Source organism: Tyto alba, unplaced genomic scaffold (assembly GCF_018691265.1).
Source record: "Tyto alba isolate M040663 unplaced genomic scaffold, T.alba_DEE_v4.0 Super-Scaffold_8, whole genome shotgun sequence".
In the NCBI taxonomy this organism is placed as follows: Eukaryota; Metazoa; Chordata; class Aves; order Strigiformes; family Tytonidae; genus Tyto; species Tyto alba.
The window spans coordinates 7,699,012-7,709,782 of NW_024881329.1; the positions used below are offsets into that span (position 1 = coordinate 7,699,012).

General features: G+C 49.3%; 1 long non-coding RNA gene across 1 annotated transcript; it reads right to left on the reverse strand.

Annotated features, from left to right (window-relative positions):
* Window positions 1-8,391: 8,391 nt before the first annotated feature.
* On the reverse strand, window positions 8,392-10,238 carry LOC116965057. Its single transcript, XR_004409110.1, has 2 exons — window positions 10,007-10,238; window positions 8,392-8,619 (listed from the first exon to the last, which is right to left on the reverse strand). It is a non-coding gene; the product is annotated as an uncharacterized LOC116965057 (long non-coding RNA).
* Window positions 10,239-10,771: the final 533 nt, after the last annotated feature.

Below are 10,771 nucleotides of genomic sequence, written 5' to 3' on the forward strand. Positions count from 1 at the left end.
CCAGGGGTGTTCAGCAGCTCATGGAGAAGGAAGAGGAGGAGAAATAGGAGAAAAGCTGCACCTCCTCGTGGCAGCCATGGCACTGGGCATAGCATCAAACAGGCTCTTCATTATGTCCCTAATGTATCTGCCCCTGATATTTTTCCCCCCCTCAGAAGCTTTGCTTTAGAATATACACGAACCAGCTCAGAAGCAGCAGCACTGCCAACAAAATAATAATAATTATTAAGAAAAAAAAAAAAAGCATGCATGGAGAGTGTGAGAAGTGTACCTGGCTGCAGAAACCTGGAAAACTGTGACTCTTGGGTACAAGCATTAAATGAAGTTTAAAAACTTGTCACTCTCTCAAGCATACATGTTAAGAGCAGAGGTGGTGTAAGACTGAAGGAGAATAATTCGCAAAGGAGGGCGTAATTTATCAGATTCTGGGAAGTTCATCACTTTGCATTGGACAGGAACTTGCAGCAAAAATAGCCTTTTAAAAGTTAGCTACTCAGAAAGTGCCCTGTATTACACAGAAACAGAAAATAATTTTAATTTAAAAATAATTTTGCTGTCCCCATCATTCATTTAGTCTCCTCCCACTAAATGAACTAGAAAAACAAAAAAGAAAAGCTCTTTGAGAAAAGCAACACACCTTGGACCACTATTTACATACAGAATCATATAGATTCGTGTTATTGTAATGCCAGCACCATCAGCCTTCAGTCTTTTTCTCCATCTGTAACTTCCATCATAGCAAATTGTAATGATGCAAACACCAAGTACCTGGGCAGAAGGAGGGACAGCGAGCCAAGCTCCTGCACAGACATTGACTTTTTCAGTAGCTAGCACTAACCCGAAGCCCAATGCTTCACTGAGTAGAGAGGGATGTTTTAAAAAATAATTTTTTAAGTGTAGGATCAGATTTGAGATGCTTCACTTGAAGTACTTTGGAGATGTTAAATAATTAGTTCATTATTTCATAATGAAAATATGACAGAAAAAAGGATTTGTTTAGCAAAATATGGGGTATTGCTGTTTTGACATCAGACAGCAACAAAATAGGAAGCAGTGATGCCATACTGCATTAACTCCATTTAAGCTGCCCCGAGTCACACCAGCGTAAGCCGGCCCATCCTTACAAAGTTTATAGCCAGGCAATAAATGCACGTGTTCTTATTTGCAGGACAAATGTCCTGGCTGATGCACACACATGTCACACTATCGAGGCCAACAGAACTGCTGCTTTTGGGACATCTTGGTCCAAAGGTTGAATTTTTTTCCTGATTTATTTTAGGAAAATTATACCTTAGTAACATTCCTCACCGATGCTTAAAAGCATGTTTGTTAGCCTTGAACTACAGGAGAAGTTGTCTCCTGCTAATGGCACGTGCTCCCAGGGATGAGACCTCATGATCATGGCAAAGCTCAAAACATCATGTGACTCCTCTGGCAATTATTTCTGACTCTGACACGTGGTGAACTATGGACCTGGCATAAAAGCTCTTTTCAACCTGTGGGGGGGGGGGGTTGGCTGGCCATCCTCAGGGTTTTCCAAAGCAGGGAGTCCCCCATGCACCTCGAGGCATCTCGGAGAGATCCCTGTTCCTGGCTGCTTGCTGCTGCTTGCGATGTGATCTGACCCCACCTAGTCCAGCCCAGTGTTTTATTTCAGGCTTTCTCCATCACAAGAACAAGGTGCTGAGTGCCCAAAGCAGGCGGTGTGCAGCCGTGGCCGGGGTGCGCAGGGCTCGCCCCTGCTGGTTCCCAACCACTTGGCAACTGGCCTTACGTCGGCAACCGCAGGGCTGAACAAAACCTCCACCCCCACACGAAAAGCCCCAGACCCCAAGGACAGACCATTCCCCGATGGACCGGCACGTCTCCCAAATGTACAGGGGCGAGGCACGTGGCTCGGCAGCAAGAACAGCTTCATGCCCGGAGGGCCCCCGGGGTGCCCCCGTGCCGCTGCTCCCCCATGCCAGCAGAGACACACAGTCAAGAGAAGTACGGAGCAGTGCCTGGCCTGCCCCCAAGCAGAGGAAACTCGTCCTTTATAAATGCTGCTTGCTCCCGAGCTGGGAAACTGCAGGGTCCCTCCCGCTACCCAGAGCCAAGATTTATATGGCAGGAGGTGGGAGAGCATCAGCACGCAGGCTTGAGCAACTGGATACCCTTGGATTTATACTCCATTTGGGATGATAATGAGGTGGTTAATACAGAAATACAAGACAGCAATAAACCACTGACTTTTATAGATCTCGGTGTGAATCTGAATCATCATTTGGCGACCAGGAGATAGGTGATATATGGCAGCCCGTCCTACCCTCGCTCCTCTCGCAGCTCCCTGGGAGAGCAGCAACACAAGGGAAGCTGCGAGCACCGAGGCTGATAAATCCCACCCGGCTGCATGGGGACGGTGTCCACAGGACAGGATTTGTTAATGGAAGAGGGATCAACTAATCTCAATTAAAAGCCTGTTCTTTTTACATACTGTTCCCTTTCCCTCCATACAAGTTGCGCTCATTTTTAAACCCCTTAATTGTGTTGGAAATGCACACTGGCAGCTGAAGGCAGATTTTGATGCTAGCTCTAATAAAAGGACTAGAAGCGACTAGGAGAAGGAGCATTAACGATCACTAAATGATCTACTTTCAGGTCACATAAAAGTCATCTAAACTTCTGTTAATCTGTTTATAACTGAAAAAAAAAAATCACAAAAACATGGAATAGCTGTTGCAGATAAGTGAGAGTTCATATGAGTTAAAAAAGCAACTGGACAAATTCATGGCAGAAAAGGTCCCTCAAGGGCTACAATACAACTCTGCCTTACAGCTGCCTCTGAAACACAGTCACCAGAGGCTGGAAGAGTGTTGGAGGGAGATGCAGAGCCCTGGGGGCTTGTCTGGCGTTGCTGTAGGGCTGCTCTTGCAGAGGTGCCCTCGGTCGCTGCTGCAGAGCCGCTTCACCGCTCCAGTCCTGCAGTCCTGGTTTGGGTGAGCCACGGCTCTGTCATGGGCCAGGAGAGCCAGCAAACTTCATATAAATATCTTCCAAAGTGAAATAGTGACTTCAGGGTACCCAGCTTTAACAGAAAGCCTGCCTGCTGAGAGCGGGCGCTCCCAGCAGCAGAGGTGCCTGTGAGCTGTTGCCAGCTGGGCTTCCCCAGCAGTGAGGCAATAAAATCACAAGCAGCTTCCAAAAGTATTCCTCTTTGTGCATGTGTGTATTTGTCTGTTAGAGAGACTTAGGAGCTGAAGTGATATTTCATTAAGGTAGCTGGAGCTAATCCTTCCCATCCCTATTCTTCTCGGAGGTGGTGCGGGCAGGCAGGGCTGGGCAGCAGGGCTCCTGCTGCCTCCAGACCCCAAACCTGATGGTTCCTCGGGGAGCAGAATATAGGAGGATTTATATGATGGAAGAAAAAAGATAAAATGTTAGAGGAAATGTTCCAGAAATGCTGAAATAGAAATGAAGGACTGAAATAATCTACCTATACTTTATGCAGTGGCATAGGTATAAAGAATACTGTTGGTTTCTTTATTTTACTTTACCAAGAATCCTTTTTCTTCCCAAGAAAATTGTTTATGCAGAATGTCCTGAGAAGCTTCATTTTTTATTTATATATCCATATATATGAGTGGTGGTAATTTGAAGTCCTCCAAGCAATCACCTGTAAATTACAGTCTTTCTAAGCAGCAGTATATATCCACAAATCAGTCCCAGGACACTGAAGCTATATGTGAAAAGGTCTATTTATGTCACTCCAGACAGAGAAAAAAAATTTGCTCAGTTTTATAAAAGAAAATTTCTTATTAACATGCATAGTTAATTGGATATTAAAAAAAAAAAAAAAGAAGAGCCCTTTAGAAGACCTAGGGTGACTAGAAAGTTAATCTACTGAACTCCCGAGCAGCGTGATTTCACAGGGCAGCCACAGCAGTGCGTGTCCCTGCTCCGCAGGTGCGGTTTTATCGGCGGCACAGCGCTGAGCACAGCCCCTGGGTAGGGCTCCTGTGCAGCACTCTGGCAGGGGGAGCGGGGGGCAGCCACACTGCCCGGTGCTGGTTCGCAACAGAGAAGTCACCAGGAGTGACTCTGAGACCCCAAATCCCCCCTCTCAGCAGCAGGCAGCCCTGGAGCCCACTGGGTCAACCCATCACCAGCCGTGATGGGGCAGGTGTACTGGTTTGAGCTATTGCTAATGGGACTGAAATCTGAGCTAATTTTCCTTGCCTAGTATAGCCAGCCATCACCATATGCACAAGTAGGTGTTGGTTTCCCCCAAACCTTCCCACTGAATAAGCCTGAGTTGCCTCCTCGGAACCCCGGTTTGGGACAGGGTGGGCATCAATGGGCAGAGTTAACTTCGGCCGACTCAACCCCGCCAGTGATCTGTATGTGAGGAATCACAGCAGTTCCAAGCACAGCGTAGCTGTACCTGCAGCTTTCTCATAGCCTTTGTCTTACCCACGGCCCAGATCTCCTGCTGTAAATGCAATGTTTTGGGGGTGTGAGGGAGGCAGGTTTCAGGAGTGCTGCTAGATCACATTACCAGCAATAAAGGACTTGAGTTTCCAGGACCTTGAGCCTCATCACTTGTAACAGCAGAGTCAAGATCACACGTGCACTTTTTAAAATACACTTTTCCTCGAAGTGAGCTTTCGGAATAAGCCACTCACGAAGCCAGAAAATGACATCAACTGAAAGTGCCATTCAATAAGTGGGCACTTAAGTGGCAGGAGAACTTTACAGAGGACGAAGCATCTGATTACTGCAGCTTTTCCTCTCATAAATTACATTCTTGGCTTCCCTCTCCTCTTCCTCCTCCTGTCCAGCTGAGCATCGCTGAAGATGAAAAAGAAAACTATTAGTTGTAGTGGATCAAACATTTGAAACTAAAAATTAACAGGCAAAAGTATCCAGGGCATTTTCTCAAACACTCAGGTGAGTTTAAACATGAGGTTGCAGCAGCCCTGCTTAGGTGGCTTTTGTCTTCATCTTCCACCAACGAGCAAGGTTTGCCTGCACAGAGTTTTTCATGTTAGGTAGGTGAATATTAAGCCTGTCCATACAAGTCCTTGCATTTGCCATGTTTTCAGGGAAATGGGAACTTTCTAGGACCTCTGCTGTGGCCAGGCAGAGGGAGAATGCCAGGGTACTCTGATGAGGTGCCAGAGTGGCAAGTGGTGTGAGCTGTCACAGTTCACCAGCACAGCCCAAGCACAGCCAGTGTGCTCTCACCCGTCCCAAACCAAAAGGCAAAAAAGCAAAATCCATTAATTCTGGATACCAACAGATTTGGGAAAAGCACAGCCCCTTCACAGACTTTCAGAAATAGGAGCTATGTTTGTTGAAGAAATTATTCACCGTGAATTATTTGCTCTACTAATAAGCTTCTTTCCCTCCACGTCTCACACTCACCTCTCTTCCCAAGTACCTGGGTATCAATCAGGCCTCGCTCTGCAGATATTACCAGAACCACCCAAAATTTACAACAGTGCTGGATTGAGGAGGCATTGCCTGTGCAGAGGGGCTGAGGGGAGAAGCCCCCAGACCTCACGGCAGCCCCAGGCTGTGTGTCGCGGGGCCGTCACGCCGCAGGGATGCTCTCCTGGAGCGATGCCGCAGCCACCCGGTGCCACCGTCTGTCTGCGGCCATTCGACTGCAGGAAACCAAAGGCAGCATATGCTGGGGGATGTGAGGGGACGGGGGAGCGGAGCCCTGGTGCTCAGAGCAGGTGGCAACGCCGAGAAATAACTGCAAAGCTGACTTTACAGCCAGCGTGCTTTTTCCTACAGGTTTCCTGAGCCTGGGGTTCCGATTGCGAATTGTCCCCACTGCGAGTTCATTCGCTGTGGTACCCCCAGCACCAGGACAAGCCCTGCCAGGAGGCACTGTCCCAGGAGCCCAGTCACACGTCCTGCAGACACGAGTGCAGAGATAGCTCGTGCACTCTGGGTGCTATCCCCCAAAACTTGCCCAGTGAGAGTCTGCACAAGCCTCGGGCTTGCTTCTGCAATCCCTCTCCCACACCGCTGGCCAAAATCAGCACAGAGCTGATGTGTTCTGATCTTGGGGAAACTGTGCCCAAAAAAAAAGGGCTCTCTCTGCTGTAGTGCAGGGGACAGGGAGGGGATAGCAAATGCCATCAGGGTTGAAAGGCTTCAATAATTCAAAGGTTTTTGATCTTGCAATAATCCCTTTGCACAGTGCCACTTAGTGCAGACTTTGATTAAGGGATATCTTGTTAGCCAGTGTTTAAAAGAGGAGGGTTTTTTGTAGTTTTTGCCTTTTTAAAAGGGGTTTAATGCTTGCACTGTCTTCATGCCGCTGGAGTACTGTGACACAGCCAGGCATCGCAGCAGCCTGGCAAGTGCCAAGCTCCTGGCCATTAATTGCCCGGTGGCTCGATGTCCTCCAGCTCCTTCTCCTCTTCCAGCTCCAGACATTGATGCATTTTAAGCTAAAAGACCAGCCAAATTTATTGTCTTCCATTAGTCTAATACAATACAATTTATTTTTAAACAGCTTCTCTCATGCAAAAGCATCCCAAAATGATTCACAGCAGATGACAGACTCTGCATGCAAATCTGGGCATTTTATACCCTCCTGCATGATGCGGTGCAGATCGTCCTGCTGGCTGGACCACAACCAGGCAGATTTAATTATCCACAAAATGGCATCATTGCGCTTTTTCCCGGAGAACGTGCAATCAAAATGAGGTAAATACAGGCAACGACAGATATCGGCAGAGCCAGGGAAGAGACCAACATGCATTAAAACACAAAATGAAGGTTGATCAAATCACACTGGGTGTAAAGATGCTCAAGACTTGGAGGAGAGGAAGAAATGCAAGGAACAAGCAAGGTGGTGGGTGGAAGCCAGCAGCACAGAAAGCGGGAGCTACTACAGAGGAGCAGGGAGCCGACCCAGGACTCGGAGGATGAGAAAAGTACAGTGGCTGGATGGGAGATGAGCTTGTTTGTATCAGTTCAGGATCTACCCTGATGCATTGCCACAAACGAACAACAAGCAGTTCCCCAAAATGCACTTGAAGTTTGTTGGCCAAGCCTCTCCCCTGAGTTGTGGTGAGGAGAGACTTACTCAAATGACCGGGGCGGAAAGCTCCCACCACAACAGCACGGCTCAGTGTCTCTCCGGCAGCCCGTGCCCCTGGCAGGAGGGGGGCAGTTTTGTGGGAGCCCTGTGACCGAACAGGGGTGTCACTCCCTCCCGCGGGGCTGCAAGGTGCGGGGCAGGCAGGGAGGGCTCACCCCAGCTCACGGGAGTTGCATGGAGGTTTGGCACTAGCGGTGAGGGCAGCCAAGAGGGTCCAGCACCATTATCTTCCACTGGCCCCATTTTTAAGTGATAAAAATTATATACGGCCTGGCAATTCAGGGACGGAGAGCTATAATACAACAAAGATTTGTCCTTTGACCAAGGGGATTTGACTTAACTGGTGATTCAGCATTTCTTTCCTCACACACCATTGCAGCTCTTAGCAAGAGGTCAGATTTACATAGCACCTCCACATACCTCATGCCCATCACCTCCCTCCACGTGAGGCTCACCCCATTCCCCAGGTGCACTGCAGACACCTCCTGCACTTTCTTCAGCCCCCAAAAAAGACCAGAACATCCCACTGCGATACCTGTTTCCACCAGGCACTCCCAGCATCACTCCCCAAACCAGGTCTGGTCCCCCAGCACCTGCAGAAGATATGGCCCTGAGCATCTCGCTGCAAAAGACCTGCAGCTTTTCCAGCACAACCCCTGGAGACAATTACAGAGACAGAATAACGACCTGTGGGGACCTGTGGGAAGCAGCGGGTCAGAAACCTGCCTTTTCCCCCATCAGTGAGGAAGTCTTCTCTTTAATTTCCCTGGACTGCCTGCCTCTCTACAAAGAAATGAGTAAATACAGTTCAAGGATGAGCCGTGCCACTGATAACTCCCATTTTTATAAAATCTCATCAACAATAGGGACTGGGAGCGTGTGGGCTGCCACGCCAATAGAGCTGGTCACCTGCTGGAAGTCAAAACCGAAGTGATGGTTTCAGCACTTCTTCACCAGGAGAAGACGGGCGGTGGCGTGGGGTGAGCCGCACCACGAGCACTGCCCGAGGTGACCGTCCCCCCAGCCCCTCGCCTTTGTGCCCCGGCCCCGTGGTCCCTGAGCACATCCCTGGAGCATCGAGCACGTGCCCGTGTGCACTGAGGGGGCTCTCTGCCCTCACTGGTGCTTTGGTGAGGCTCACAGAGGGGTAGTCAGGGTTTGGGTCAAGCTCAGGGTAGGTGCTTAGTAGTTTTTCAGGGTTTTGTAGTTCACAATGTTATCCAGCGATGTAATAATCATGGTGCTTCAGCTGTCTCTAGAAAGGACAGTGACTGCAAGGAGAGGACTTATTAGAAAGCTCATTCTTTATTTAAAAACCAGAATAAAGTTCTTTGGGGAGAAATTAAATCATGGAAGTAAAGAGCCATGAAAGGATACCAGTGTGGGGTTTAGCAGTATGTGGCTCGGAGCTGGGCTTTCCCGGCTCCTGGCTAAATTCAACGAAGCAGGGCCTCCGGGGAGCAAGGGCAGCAGCGCAGGCAAGCAGCATCGCCCACCAGCAGCATATAAAGCACCTGCAAAAGAAAAAGAAATCATCATTTGTGCACGAGCGCATGCTGTAGGACCAATGCAGCAGTAGGGGAGCCTGTATGACCCAGCAGGCCATTATACGACCACAAGCCAAAATAACGCCCTGCCCGTGGTGGGTGCCCTTCCCCGCTGTGCCGTGCCTGGCCACCAGCCCCGGCCGAGAAGGAGCCGACCCCTCTCCCTGCCCGGCTCGCCGGTGCGGCCGGCCCCGCGCCACAGCCCCTCGCCGAGCCCGGCACACGCTCACAGCTTTCACGTGCTTTAGCTGGAAAAGGACTCCCTAGGCGTTATTTCAAGTCAGACGCCCCAAAAATCAAAGCATCCCACATGATTAATCGCGTCCCACATGATTAATAGCATAAAAGCTGTCTTGAATGCCTTGATTCTTCTTTTTTTTTTTTTTTTTTTTTCCATAAAGAAACAGACAGCTCGTGCCATATGAGAAATAAATTTTTCTTTCTAATTTTCTCCTTGTCTGTAGAACATTTATAAAGTAGAAAAGCCAGCGGCAAAGTATGTCAGAATTGTCTTTTAAGGGGTTAACATTTGTAAGATGAATGCTGCAAAAACTTTTTTTTTTTTTTAATTAAAAAATATATTTCTGGAGCAAAAACACAAGCAATAAAGAGTGTTTGCCTGTTGGGAGGCTTGTTTTGTAATGCAGTATAAATAACCAGCTGACAATCCGGTTTTTTGTTTTCTCTTCGTATGGGCAATGGCCACGAGCCAGCCAACTTTATTGTCCTTGAAATGTCATGATTTTGAGTATGCACAGAATTCTTAACTGCCCAAATTACTGCATAACATCCTTTTTTATTATATGGCAACAATGTGATCCTGGGCTCAAAGACTTACTAGTTAAGAAGATTATGTGTTTTCCTTTTTCTGTTTTGTGAAAGTGCCAAGTCTTACATTTTTGGCATCTTCTAAAGAATAAAATGTCTTCTGAAATATTCTCTCCGAGTACAGAAGTTACCTCAGAGGAGCTCAGCAATGCAGGGCTTTTCAGTACTTTCTAGTTTGCTCAGAAGTTCAGACGCATTTCTTTTCCTCAAAAGCTTCCAATTCTTGCCTCTTTGTGTGTATTGACAGCAAAAAAAAATTGTCCTTCATAAGTTTGTGTTGCTTTACTTTACCGATAATTTATTTCTCCCTCCTTTTTTTCTTTTCCCTTCCCAAGCGGCGGACGCTTGTGCCGGTGGGCGCGGGCGGGCAGGCGGCGGGCAGGCTCTCCCCCTGCGCCCGGCCTGCACCCCGGGCCGCCTCCCCGCAGCCGCCCCCTCCTGCCAAACCCCAAATGCCCGCCGCCCCGCAGCCCCTGCGCCCCGCCGGCACCCCCGCGGCCTAGCCACGGTGCTTTCACGAGCCTACCAGGAGAACGGGGAGTTGTACCCAAATTCAGCTCCGGCACACGTGCGAAACCCCCCGTTGGCGGGAGATGGCCCCGCCAAGAGCGGGACGGCGCCGGCTCCCGCCGGGCTGGTCCCCAGCAGGCGGGGACGGGAGGCCGCTGGAGAGGGCAGGGGCCCGTCACCGCAGCCCTGGGCTTCAGCGTGGCGAGAAACGGCGTGGCTTTTCGGGGCCGCCTCGGCAGCCCTCCTCCTCCGGCGGGTTGCGCCTCCCTGGGAAGGGATCCTTTTAAATCTGTTTTCGCCAGCTGACATTTAAGTATGAATAAACAACTATTATGCATGCACTAAATATTCATGTTTTACAACATTGCCATTACACTGAGGAATTATTTATGAGGCTGCTGCTCCCCACTGGGGTGAGGGGACGCAGCGCGGCGTGGCCGGCAGCAGCCCCCCGGGCCTGCTGCAGCTGAGCGGGGACGTTGATGTTTCTTGCCAAAGGCTGGGGTTTCCCAGAGCCTCCTCGGGGTGCAGAAACAAGACATCCTGCTCTGGAGGATGCTGTGTGCTGAACCTCTGTGCTCCCATCAGGACTCCTGGGACACCTTTCCCCCTCCTCTGCAGCAGGCAGAAGAGAGGACATGGCCTCACCCTCCCGATCCGGGGTCCTGGTACAGCACTGAGTGTGCTACCAAGGCACGACGCTTCACTGCATCTCCGGGCTGTGTTTGGCAAGAATTTAGGAAATAATAATTAAAAAAAAAAATAATGACAAAGATACGCT